The sequence below is a fragment of the Rutidosis leptorrhynchoides genome, chromosome 9, assembly GCF_046630445.1.
Source record: "Rutidosis leptorrhynchoides isolate AG116_Rl617_1_P2 chromosome 9, CSIRO_AGI_Rlap_v1, whole genome shotgun sequence".
NCBI lineage: Eukaryota > Viridiplantae > Streptophyta > Magnoliopsida > Asterales > Asteraceae > Rutidosis > Rutidosis leptorrhynchoides.
Window position 1 is genome coordinate 240684857 of NC_092341.1, and position 13544 is coordinate 240698400.

The following is a 13544-nucleotide window of genomic DNA, read 5'->3' on the forward strand; positions in this document are numbered from 1 at the left end:
ACTAGATCGTCACCATCACCATCGTGAACAGAACTCTCACCACTCCATTGCTACTTCAATAATGAACATGATCACTTTAATCACCACACCCAACAAAATCCATCGGACACCATCACCTCTATTCTTTGTGTTTCCAACAAAAACCACCATCACTAACCAATATTGTTGCTGCTTGTTTTTCTATCTTTTTGTTACTATACCATCGAACCAACATGAATTCTTATATATATAATTTCATGTTTCTACTGCTTCTGTTTTGAGATACGATCATCTCCACCATCGTATTCTTTTTATTTTGTTTTGTTTAACCCACTACTATTACTATCGTATATATTACTACCGCTACTATGGTATGATCGATTGAACCACACCATCATATGAACCATCCTCACCATCGCACCTTCAATCATCAAAATAAGACCACCTACGATTGCTTCTATTACAGTTTTTTTTTCCGGTTAAACGAAGCCAAAACACAATTTTTTTTTCATTCGATGATGATGATAGTATTATGTTGATGAAGATGGAATATGGAATGAAGAATAATGATGATGCTCTTTAAATAATAAAGATGGTGATGATGCTTATTAAACATAATAATGACGAGAGTGATGATGAGAGTGGTTTGTTCATATTTTAATCGAACTAGTATCTGCTGTTGTATAATTCCATTATAGCCAACAATTACCAACCATAGCCCCACTTGCTGTAAAAAAAAAAGATCGAGTTTCATAATATGAAGAAAAGGAAACTGTAATTACGGGTTATAAAAAAATGGTTTACGATTTAGAACAGATGAACAAGAATGGAGCAATGGTTTGTTGAAGTGAGTGAGAAATGGGAGGTCATGGGTTCAATCCCTACCTGCAGCATTTTTTTTTGTTTAGTGAACTTGGGCTTGAAATTGCTCGATGGACCTACTTATATCTTTGTTGCTGTTGGGTCGTGTCTTCCATTGGGCCGAGTAATACAAAATTCGGTTGGGCTTGAAAATGAAAATATGGGTTATATTTATATCGATGGGATTTAAATCAGGAAAGCAAATACGGAGTAATGGTCTTTGGTGTTAGCGGGTTAACTAGAGGTCGCGAGTTCGAGTCCCGTCCTAGGCAGTTTATTTCTTTTTATTGCTTCTAAGCTTTATGAATCCAAGGCGTTTAGTTTGAGGTAGTCTCCTTTTATAATCATCATCATTATTATTATTATTATTATTATTATTATTATTATTATTATTATTATTATTATTGTTGTTGTTGTTGTTGTTGTTGTTGTTGTTGTTGTTGTTGTTGTTGTTGTTGTTGTTGTTGTTGTTGTTGTTGTTGTTGTTGTTGTTGTTGTTGTTGTTGGAATTATAACTATTATTATTATTATCATTACTAATATAGATATTAATTATCATTTATTTTTATTATTAAGATTATAGTTAAATTATTATTATGATTATTATTAAATATTATGTATTAATATCAAAGTTATTATTTTCATTATCAATATTATTAAACTTATTTTTTTTTAAACTACTATTATTATTAAAAGTATCATTCCTGCTAAAATTATTATGTTGTTATCCTTAAAAACTATCATTTTCTTTATTAAAATTTTCATTGTTGAAAAGAAACATTTTTATTATTATTATTACTATTATTACTATTATTACTATCATTATCATTATTATCCTTAACTTAGTGTTATTATTAATTTTTGCAAACAGACGATATTTATATAAAAATATATACTAATATTACATAATATTATGTTTTAACTAATAGAATATTATTTATATTGACATAACGTTAATTAAATCATATATCTAATAAGCATTATAATATATTATAAGTATTAATAAAATTATATATAAATATTAAACTTAATACATAACTACACACACACACACACACATATATATATATATATATATATATATATATATATATATATATATATATATATATATATATATATATATATATATATATATATATATATATATATATATATATATAAAGTTGTTCGATCACCATTATGTGTGTTAATATATATATATATATATATATATATATATAAATAATATAGGTTCGTGAATCCTAGGCCAACCCTACATTTGTTAAATGTCGTTATATCTATTTTTACTACAAAATACAGTATGGTGAGTTTCATTTGCCTTTTTTACCCTTTGTAGTTTTGGGCAGAGAATACATGCGAAATTTTTATATAAATGTTTTACGAAATAGACACAAGTAATCGAAACTACATTATATGGTTGAATGATCGAAGCCGAATATGCCCCTTTTGCTTGGTAACCTAAGAATTAGTAAACCGATCTACTAATTGACGCGAATCCTAAAGATAGATCTATTGGGCCTAACGAACCCCATCCAAAGTACCGAATGCTTTAGTACTTCGATGTTGTTTTTATCATATCCGAAGGATTTCCCAGAATGATAGGGGATATTCTTATATGCATCTTGTTAATGTCGGTTACCAGGTGTTCACCATATGAATGATATTTTTGTCTCTATGTATGGGATGTATATTTATGAGAATTGGAAATATGAAATCTTGTGGTCTATTAAAATTATGAAATGATTGTTTATGATAAACTAATGAACTCACCAACCTTTTGGTTGACACTTTAAAGCATGTTTATTCTCAGGTATTAAAGAAATCTTCCGCTGTGCATTTGCTCATTTTAAAGATATTACTTGGAGTCATTCATGGCATATTTCAAAAGATGTTGCATTCGAGTCGTTGAGTTCATCAAGATTATTGTTAAGTCAATTATAGTTGAATGTATTATGAAATGGTATGCATGCCATCAACTTTCGATGTAATGAAAGTTTGTCTTTTAAAAACGAATGCAATGTTTGTAAAATGTATCATATAGAGGTCAAGTACCTCACGATGTAATCAACTGTTGTGAATCATTTATAATCGATGTGGACTTCGTCCGGATGGATTAGGACGGGTCTTTTCAGGTATGACTTCGGGTCATTATTGTGGAGAGATGGGCGACATCGGGTGTATGAAACCCAAAGATCGAGTTTCTAAATTTTGGTAGATTGTGGTGGGAGTCTGCATGACACAACGTCAGGTGCCTCTTTATACCTGCTAGTGTAATGTTCAACTCCGGTAGTGGTGTGATCACTTTGTGCTTAGGGTGATCGTGAGATTCCCTTGGAAGCAGCGGAGATTACAATAGTGATCGACGAGTGATTGTAATTCGACGGATTAGAAATTCGAAGTTTAAGAGCATTTGGTAAATACTTCTTGGGAAATGACGGATGAGCGAATCTTGTTGCTCTTAAGTGTTAGATGGGTGAAGATGACCGGTGAGCCGGTGACGGACTTAAGGGTCGGTTTGACCGAAGGTTATGATGAAGGTTGATATTGCGGTCGATGCAATTATTGTGTCGGATTGGTCACTCTTCTCCATGAGAGTGAGAAATTATTGGTAAAGGGTCGTTGAGTGAAAGGTCGGGTGATCTCGACTGAGATGCACGACTGATTAATTGGAGTGGCGTATGCTTAGGCATAGAGACGTATGTGGGACTTTGGTGGAGTTTGCTTTGCGAACGATTAAGGCAGTTGATTATGATTTGTGGTATGAAGGTGCGATGACATCGCGTGTACGACATGTCAAGTGAATGTGTATGACGGCTCTGAGAGCCTAAAGTGAATTTGTTGTGATTTGGAGCATATGAGCAATGATGAGAATGGTCATGTGTGTCGTGGAATGATAATTCTGCGGGGTGTTATCATCCTGGCGGTGAGAATGTGGAGCTGAATCCTAAGTGGGGGAGTTTTTACTGCCACTCGAGGAAGCTCCGGTGGTGTTATGTATAGTGAAGTGACAGAGTGTAACGTGCTAAGCCTTAATAGGTATTCGGGGTTTCTAACGAGGAAGAGTGACGGGTTGTTAATGTCGACTCGAGATCGAGCTTTACGATTGTGAGCTACAATTCCGGAATGTTATGCGTAAAGATTGTGATTATGGGATCGAAGGAAGTGTAAGTATTCTTACGTAAGGTGGTCGTGTAGTACCAATGTGCGGTATGAGACCAAATGTGAAGTTTGAGATCCCAGAGTAAGAGAATGAAACTGTCGTGCGGGTGGTCTCGTGATGTAATTTTGGGTTGGTGTGAAACCCGAATAGTACTGTTGTGTAGGTACGGGTTCGATTTCGGGATGGATATTGTATTTTCCCTTTCGGGAGACGTGGTCGTGAAAATTGTCAGTGGATTATTCCACTTTATGGATGATTGTGAGGCGGGGAGTGCCGGTTCCGATTGTCTCACACAGAGACACATGGACGTTGTTTGATTACTAGGGTGTGTTCCCTAGTGATGTGACCTGTTAGTTGCATCGAAATGTCGAGGCCATTCTTAGCGGACGGTCTAGGTAGGAGGATTCACCAGGTGTTGGTGAATATTTTGTGGGTCGTGTGGCGAGTTGCGAATTTGTTGTGATGATAACTCGCTGTTGACGGGATTCTAGTATACGAATAGTTTCCATGCTAGTACTAGGAAGCCGTCTTGGGTGGTTGCGTTGTAGGGTTTAGAGGAGAAACCCTGTGTCGAGTGTTGATGTTTTTTTCTAACTCGTGGTGTATTATTGTCGTCCTGGATTAATCCAGAGACTGATGGTCGTGTGCGGATCGACAGATGGGAAAGTTTGTGTTCCTAGTGTGATTATTTGGGGATACCGAAATTCCTTCGTTGAAGGAATAGCCCGAGTGTGGTGACTGTAGGAAGTTCTCGTCGGAGGAGTGTGTCGATTGCCCCGTTGGCATCGACTTGTAAAATTGAAAATCACGAGTTTTATGGTGTGGAAAACAAATGTTTGCGCATAAGCTGATGTGCGACCGTTGAGTGGTGCGTTTATGAACCGATGAAGTACGAAGTTTTAACGCGACATGAATCCTTCTCGATTTGGATTAATGCAAGAATTGGTTCATGGCGTAGTGGACCTAGTAGATCAGATTGGGTGATTTGGCTATAGATGTAGCATGATGCGGGTAGAAGTTTGAGGGAAACTTGTAAGGTTACATGGTGCTTTTTGTGTTCCCTTAATAAACAATTCGGTCATTGGAAGTATGTGGTACTGTTGGTGGTAGCAAAGGTAATAAGTGATTTTGGGCTTCTGTTAATGTATGGTGAGTTTTATGGGTGTTTTTGACTTCGAAATTTTAGATGTACTTGTAGGATCGTTGAATTTGGTTCTGAGTTGCGGTGGCAGGTGTGCGGGTATTAGATTACTTGCTTAATGGTGCGTGGTGCGGATCACGGGGACGTGATCCATGTTAAGTGGGGGAGAGTTGTACCACTCAGATTTTCCAAAGGCAGAAGTGGACCGGCGGTCTAGATTGGCCCGACGGTCCAACATTAGTTCAAAGGCAAAATAGGAGCAAACTGGACCGGCGGTCCAGATTGGCCCGACGGTCCAGCACTAGGCTTTTTGTCAACAGCTCAGCTTTGGACCGGCGGTCCACTTTGGACCGGCGATCCACTTTGGACCGGCAGTCCACTTTGGACCGGCAGTCCACTTTGGACCGGCGATCCACTTTGGACCGGCGGTCCACGACGGGATTTTGTGTAGAATTTCATTTTAAATTGGAAAATAAGAAGGGCATTTTGGTAATTTCACTTGTGGGTGTATATATAGCTGGAGATCAGATCTAGATCTCATTCTTATATTCATCCTCAAGTTTTAGAGAAAGAGTGAAGGGTTTCTAGAGAGAGGAAGATCCAATAGTGATGAAGATGGTGATTTTTGCCCAAATTGGAAGCGGGTCTTGGTTCTCCTTGATGTTTCTAGCTACTAGCTCAGTTTGGTGCAAAGGTAAACCCTAGATCAGAATTTCCTTGTTTGATTCTTGTTTTGGGTTAGGGTTTGTGTTGGTGATGAGTTATAAAACCCATTTCTTATGAAATTTGGGGTTTTTGGGGCAAGCTTGTGATTAAGAACCCTAATATTTTGGGCTTAGGGGTTAATGATGAATTTGGGTGTATTTTTCTTGGATTTAAGTGATAATCACTAGATTGGATGAGTATTGGTTAAATTGATGTTCATAAGAACAAGTGTGAAAGTCATGCACACAAGGTGTTTGATGAAATGCCTCAAAGGGGTGAAGTGGTTGTTGATGTCTAGGTTTTTGATCTAAAGTCAACCTTTGATAGTGTTGTTAATCAATTGGTGGTATGGTGGTGATTTTGGTGTGTTTAAGAGTTTGATTTTGGTCAAAATTAGATGTTGACTTGAATTGGTGTCAAACTAGGGATTTTAGTCAAGTTTTGTGAAATGGTTACATGAGTACTTGATTAAATTGGATAATTGGTGTTTTTGAAACTTAATCACTAGTCATTATTGGTATTGAGTGATATTGGGTGAATTTGACTTAAGTCAAAGGTGGTCAAGGGCATTATGGGTCGTTATTGCCTAAGTTGGGTGATTTGGGAAAGTAATGTTTGTATGAGCACTAACTAACTAGTAATCTAGTGTTGAGACCTAGGTTGGTCTATTTGGTTTAAATTGTGCCTATTGGTGTGGGTTTGAATTACCACCCGAAGTGGTAATTGGTTTGTGTCCATTAGGTGTTAAATGGGCGGGTTTTGATGAGCAAGGTGTGATCCCTCGACTAAGAGATGTTTGTATCGGGTTCTCTTTTAGAGAATTATTATTTATTACATATTGTACCTATGTGTGATATAGGTGGTTACTTGCTCAGATTTGAGGATGAAGATCATGTTGTACATGACTTTTGTGGGCATTCCAAGGTGAGTGGAATAATTATGCGTGTACGTATATAATGTATTTATTTATGTGGAACGAATGTGGAATTGTCGCGGTGTTCAAGACACCACATTCTATGTAACGAGTGGAATTGTCGCGGTGTTCAAGACACCACATTGTCATGGGAGTGGAATTGTCGCGGTGTTCAAGACACCACTCATTGTTTTGATTGACATGTGGAATCGTCGCGGTGTTCAAGACGCCACAATGTCATGGGGGTGAGTTAGTCACGGTGAAATACATTCTCGTAAGGATGTATGATGTCATTTGTAAACCAAGAGTCAAGATGAAACGTTAACGTGTTGTTATGATAAATGGTATTCGGTTAAACTATTTGAAATGGTTTATGTTATGTGGATATTTAATGGGACCTATCTTATATAAAAAAAAGTGCTCCATTTTTGGTTAAACGGATTGGGGTTATTACAATAATGAATCCCATAAACCGAACCTATTGATGTTATTCGAGGTGTATACGAAATACTATTATTTTTACTACGAAATATTATGAAATATTACACAAGTTTTATTTATTTATATAGATGGGTTATACCTAAACCTTGCTACAACACTTATAGGCAGTGTACCTAATAGTAGAGTAGTGTAGTTTTTAGTAAGTCTGGTTCGTTCCACAGGAAGACGGCTTATTGTGTATACTATATTTTTAAACAATTATATTTGTATGTATATATATATATATATATATATATATATATATATATATATATATATATATATATATATATATATATTAGTAATATAGTAGTATTATTATTATTATAAAAGGGGGGTTTTACCGTTTAATGACCGGTTTGTCGATTTTATATTTTAAGCGTAAAGATAAATGAAGATAATTAAAATGCGTAAAATAAATAACTATATTTAAAATGACAAATAATAAATAACAGTAAATAAAAGTACGATGAGATATAAAATAAAATAATTATGCTTATTTAAACTTCCGTAACCATGATGTTTGACGTTTTGATTTTAATTTATTACTCTTGGGTTAATTGTCCTTTGTCCTGGATTATTTGATACCTATTTGGTTTTTGTCCATAATAGTCCATCGGTCATAATTATAAAATGCTCGTCAAATTAACCTTATTCCCGAAGTTAAATATTCCAACTAATTAGGGATTTGAACTGTAACAAGGTTTTATTACTTTGTTAACAATTACACCAATTATCCTTGTATGTAATCCACCCCTGTTTTAATGAGATATGAATATTAATTTACCCACTTGATCAGAATGAATAATCAATTACCCAACCCGAATAATTAATTAAATGATTGTAAACGATGTCGTATAAACGTCACTAAATAGGACATTCGTAATCAATTTAATAATTATTAGTTTAACTAATTTGAAGATAGGTTCGTCAGGTTCCAATGAGTTTTCGTTCAATTAGACAATACCCCTACCTATTAATAGTCAATAGTCCAATGTTCACAAGTGTCGGTCTTTTGTCCAAACCTTAATTATGGTACAAAATCTAATAACCCAATCTTAATTTTTAGTCCAACATCATGATTACTTCGACTCAAATAAGCATAATAATAACTTAGTTACGAGACATTAATTTAAAAAGGAAGAACATAGCTTACAGTGGTGATTAATCGCGTAGCGTTACACGGACAGAATTTCGACTTGCAAAACCTTAAAACATTTCTTACATTAACCCAATTATTATTAAACTTAAATTAAACTTAATAGTATAAATATAAATATATATATTTCTTACAGAGGAAGAAGAGTGAAAGAGTGTAATTCATTCGGCAAAAAACATCGCCTTTTATAGCACTTGGCCAACTTTTCAGGGCCATGCAATCGCATGGCTTTGATGCCTTGTTACCATGCGATCGCATGGAAGGTAAATCCAGCTCACATTGCAATTAAAACATGGGCGGCTGCTGAATTATTATAATATATAATATAATATATATAATTATATATATATATTATATTATATTCTTGTGCATAGTAGACTTGTAATTTTAGGTCCGTTGTCTCGCGCGTTAATGCTCGGTTTATGTCTCGGTTCCGAATTTTCGAACGTCCTTTTGTATGCGTAAATATCTTGTACTTTGCGTTTCGCAATTTGTAATTTGCACAACAAATTATTTTCCTTAACTCCCAAAATCCGCGCAAGTCTTTTAACTCACTTTTTAGGACGCTTTTGAGTGCACTATGGCTTTAAGGACCTTTTTCCAGTTTTAGTGGCACTTTTTCTTCAATTCTTTAATCTTCGTGCTTCGTCTTCGCATTTATTTATTTAAACGATTACAACTTAAAAATAGAACAATTACAACTAAAAACTTTACATATTGGGATGATATTGCGACTAAATATATGTTCATTTAGAGCACTATCAAATATCCCCACACTTGAACGTTGCTTGTCTTCAAGCAATATAGAACTTGAAATTAATTCACACTTCACTCGAATCACTTTTTATTATCACACTTTATACATCAGTGATTTTGGTACTGCGGTATAAACAATGGTAGTAACGATGTGGTTTACAGTCCCACATGACTATGAAAATTTAGATCCTTTAAGGAAATTGGATCTTTATGAAAACATTTGATCTTTTGAAAATTCATTCTAGGTTTTATCCTAGATAAGTTTTCTGGAATAACCCTTCACCGGTGTTTGCAAAATGTTTTTGTGGGTTTTGTGAGTTTCAGATTTTAAAATTTTAGCTCAAAACTTGCGGTTTTGTGTCACCCACTTGCTAACCTTGTATTAGGAAAGCACACGTCCAGAAGCGCGTGTCTTTTTCGGAAGACTTACTTCCTTTTAATGATGAAATTGATTCATCGTGTAGATCCATCTATTCTTTCAAATGTATTACAATAAATAGGGTAAAACTGATTAGTTTAGTCCAAAGCAAAAGTACCTGCAATAATCTGTACCAAATATGTGATATATGTTTTAAAGAACTTGGTAAATTCTTCCTACACTTAGCTTTTATTTATTCTTTTCTTTGCCTTTTTATTCTCTTCTATTCCATTTTAAATGAATTCAAGCATTTTGGGTTATTTCTCCATTTATGTTCTCTCCGAGGTAACAATAATTTCGGCATTAACACCTAGTTTTATCATTCATAAATATGTATAAACATGATTTTGAATTCATTTTGTTGAAAATTTTTCAAATTTTCACAAAATTTGGCAAATAAACCAAGTGTAAACCTAAGAGAATTTATAACCCTTCCCCACACTTGAGATCATGCAATGCCCTCATTTGCATGAAATCAGACTATAATTATAAATTCATGAGGGTGATTAGTGTAGAAAAGTGATTAAAAATACCGAGTTTGCAAACATATTGTTTTATATCACATTTGATATTTTACGTCTTTTCGTTAAAATTAGTAGCTTTTGCTGAATTTTAATGTCAGTCTTTAAAAGTGCGTTATTTTACCCTGTTTTGTACATAAAACAAAATACAAACATATATATACATATTTTTATTATATTTTTTTATATAAAACCTTTATTTATTGAAACAATTTAAATGAATAATTTTTTAAAATTTTGTTTCCTTTTACTTTAGGTAGTTTCTGTATGTTTACCTAGTCCGTCCCTCGACAAAATTTAAAATTTGTTGTTTTTAAAGCGATTGTTTTAAAAGAAAAGATTTTTGGGTTTTTTTAATTTTTTTGGTATACTTTAGATCAATAATATTAAAATAGTGATAATAAAATTTTTCGCCCCGCCCTCGGGTAAAGCAATTTCGGTTCCATGACCTAGTCTTTAACTTACGACAAATTTTAGAAATCATTTTTTTAAACTTAATGAAATAAAGTAATTTTTGTTTTTAAATTCACACAAAACTTAAATTTAAAAATGCATATTAATTTCATACAAAACCTACAAAACAAAAATTCAGAATGGGGGGAGAAAACTAGTTCTTTAGTGTCTGCTAGTGGAAAAGACCAATTGGATTCCATTCTTGGAACTACACGAGAATAGAACAACTAACTCTAGACATCGTTTTCTTTTTACAACATTTGAATCTCCTCACACTTAGGTAGATGTGGTGTCGAAATTGTGATTAACTTCATTGTCAATTTCTTTTGGACCATAATCAACTTGCATATCTGTGACTTTTGCTTTAAGCCATTGGTTGGATTCCTGTATAATATCTACAAATTCAACTAGTTTCGCCTTTTATTTAGGCGAAAGATTGGATACTAACCGGTTACATAACTTAAAGTTCCCCTTGGTTCTAGCATCGCGAATCCGTTTAATAAGTTTCTTCATTGAACTGTTAATAACGGGGTCATTTAATTTCGTATCAACAACGGGGTTCTTTGTTATCAGGTCATTATTAGGTGTTACTTCATCTTCCCCACACTTAGGCGTTTTATTATTGTTAAGCACTACCGTTGGAGTTGGTAAAACAACATGGTTCTTACCAATCATTTTTGTTGGTTCAACGGTTTTGGTTGGTGGAGATTTAATCTTTCGAATCACAAAGGTGACCGATTTGTCACCATCACTAAGTGTCATTCTACCCTCTCTTACATCAAATAACGCCCTGGTGGATGCTAAGAATGGTCGACCTAAAATTAGAGGAATGTTTGAGTCCTCTTCTATGTCAATGACAATGAATTCGACTAGAAAGGTTAAATACCTACTTGAACGGGTAGGTTGTCAGCAATTCCAACTGGGTGCCTAATGGTTTGATCAAAGAGTCGAACACTCATCTCTGTTGGACTTAACTCACCTACTCCTAATCTCTTATATAATGAAAGAGGCATAACACTCACACTCGCACCTAAATCTGCTAGTGCATCATACATGACACAATCACTAAGTAGACAAGGAACAATAAATTCACCCAGATCACCTAACCTTGGTGGAGGTTTCGGTGGAACTATCTTCACCAGGTTTATCTTTACGGTTTTTGTTTCTTGTACTTTCTTATTCTTTTTCTTCTTTCCAGAGGTATCACAAACTTTATTACCTATTACTTGCTCATACTCAACTCATTTTCTTGGAAACGGGATGGGTGGTCTGTATGGTGCCACCACTGGCTTTACATACTCGGGTAGTGGTGGTGGCATAACTTCTTCATTGTTACTCACATCGAAAACCTTCCCATCTTCTGATGCTGGTTTTTCAGAATTCATTGATACCATATTAACATTCTTATTCCGAGGATTTACTTCAGTATCACTCGGTAGCTTTCCTTGTTCCCTCTTACTCATCAAGCTAGCAAGAGTACCTACGTGTTTTTCTAGATTCAAAATGGAAGCTTGTTGAGTTCTTAATGACTGATCAAACCTCTCATTTGTTTGGGTTTGAGATGTAATAAATTATGTTTTAGATTCCATTAGCCTTGCCATCATTTCTTCCAGATTTGCCTTTTTCTCTTCGGTTTATTGTGGTGGTTTATATAAGCCAGGTCTTTGTTGATTGAAAGTGTTGTTTTGAGTTGGTTGGTTATTCAGACCTTGTTGGTTGTACGAGTTATTGTTAGGTCCATTTGGATTGTAAAGAATGTTTTGGTTTCGATTGAAGTTTGGCCTTGGCGGTTGATAATTATTTCCCGGCCTTTGGTTTATGTAGGAAACATTCTCTCGTTGTTCCATCGTTTGCTCAATGTGGCAATATTTCGTTAAGTGTGGTCCATCGCATTGCTCACAACTGATTCTTATTGCGTGAATATCTTTAGTCATCTTTTCCATTCTTCTTTCAAAAGCATCTATTTTTGCGGAAAGGGAATCAAAGTCATGGCTAGAATCGGCTCTAGCCACTTTAGATGAACTAACGATGTCTTTTTCTTGATGTCACTCATGTGAGCGGGAGGCTGTGTTATCAATAATTTTGTAAGCTTCGGTTGCGGTTTTTTTCATAATGGAACCGCCAGCTGCTGTGTCGATATCTTTTCGTGTAGCAACGTCGACACCTTGGTAGAATATTTGTACTATTTGATAAGTATCTAAACCATGTTGAGGACATCCTCTCAACAATTTTCCGAATCTTGTCCACGCCTCATATAGAGTTTCATTTGGCTTTTGTGTGAACGTAACAATTTCTCCTCGAAGTCTCACAGCTTTAGATGCCAGAAAGAATCTTTTAAGAAAATTTTCAACTAAGACATCCCATGTGTCAATCGCTCCTTCGGGTAACGATTCTAACCAATCTTTGGCTTCTCCCTTTAAAGTCCAGAGAAATAACATGATATAGATCTGTTCATCCTCAACTTCTCTGATTTTGAATAGAGTACAGATCCTATTAAATGTTCGAAGATGTTCGTTTGGATCTTCTTTTGGCTTACCACTATATTGGCATTGATTAGTTACCATGTGTAGGATTTGTCCATTGATTTCATAATCTGGGGCATTAATGTCTGGCTTAATAATGGCGTGACCTTGGCCCGTACGTGTGGCTCTCATTCGGTCTTCCATACTTAGAGGTTCCATTACTTCCATAATTGAATTTGTTGAGGACGAATCACTAGAGGATTCTGATTTAACGGTTCGTGGTTCAGGAGGAATAATTAGTGGTTCAGGATCTTGGAATTGTCTTTGAATATCCTCCGGGTTCTTGATAGTGAAATCGGGTTCAAAAAAATGGATTATCGGAAATTTGAATTGGAGTACTTGTTCGACTAGATGATAATTCTAAAGAAAAATCAACAGCGGCAATATTAGCTAGATGTCTTGATCGAGTTACATGTGGTGAACGTATGAAAGGTGGTGAACGTTTTGCTCGTTGCATTCACTGAATATCCTAT

The 13544-nt window shown here is 35.0% G+C and overlaps 1 non-coding gene across 1 annotated transcript; it reads left to right on the forward strand.

Moving 5' to 3' along the window:
- Window positions 1-12748: 12748 nt before the first annotated feature.
- On the forward strand, window positions 12749-12855 carry LOC139869828 (small nucleolar RNA R71). Its single transcript, XR_011766405.1, has one exon. It is a non-coding gene; the product is annotated as a small nucleolar RNA R71 (small nucleolar RNA).
- Window positions 12856-13544: the final 689 nt, after the last annotated feature.